Source organism: Egretta garzetta, unplaced genomic scaffold (genome assembly GCF_000687185.1).
Source record: "Egretta garzetta isolate BGI_Z169 unplaced genomic scaffold, ASM68718v1 scaffold853, whole genome shotgun sequence".
NCBI classification, from domain to species: Eukaryota; Metazoa; Chordata; class Aves; order Pelecaniformes; family Ardeidae; genus Egretta; species Egretta garzetta.
Window position 1 is genome coordinate 5,934 of NW_009259244.1, and position 849 is coordinate 6,782.

Genomic DNA, 849 nt, shown 5'->3' on the forward strand with positions numbered 1-849 from the left:
GCCTGCTCCACGCGCGCGGGCTGATCCTGAGGGAATGAACGCTCCTGGGTGCTCCTGGCTCTCGTGGGCCGGCCCCGGGGCGCTGCTGGGACCCCGCAGCGCCCGCGCCAGCAGAAAATATTGCGGTTTGATTTGTTCTGTGTCGTCGTCCACGGCAAGGCTCGGGCGTTCCCGGCCTGCGAGGGGCAAGCAGTGGCATTTCCTCACCAGGGTGGGTTTCTGGACAAGCAGGGCCAGGACACAACGGGGTCTTGGAGAAGTGGCGCTCTCTTCATCTGGTGTCTTGGTCAAGAAACTTTGTCAGTGAATGAAGCGAAGTGAAGTGAAGTGAAGTGAGGAGCCCCAGGGGATACCGCCTGGCTCGCCTGCTCGATTCCCTCCCCTCCACCCTCCTCACTGGGGAGCTGCACCTCCAGACGTGAAGGGTCAGCTCCAGCACCAACCGCTAACGGGCGACCTCGGCTGCTCTTCGCAGCTCCTCTCGCTGGGCTGCGGCCGTACCCGGCAACTCCCAGGAGGGTCAGCTCGGGAAGATGCCGTGCATCAGCCAGACACGAGAGGCTGAGGAAGGGTAAAGCGTTCCGGCTCACTGGAGGCTTCTGTGCTGGCACCGAAGCTTCCGATTCCCTCTGCAGTTCAGGAGAGCTCCTAAAATCCGGCAGGCAGACGGTTCACAACCCCAGGGCCCCATCATGTGCAAAAATCGACGCTCACGCATTCTCTCTCCGGGGACACCAGCAGTTCCGATCTCTCCCGGTATCATTTCTCAGTCACCCCTGAAACCACCGCCCGATTTCCCAGTCTGACCACGGGCTGGACGCCTCTCCCACCCCAGCCGTGGAGGGGGCA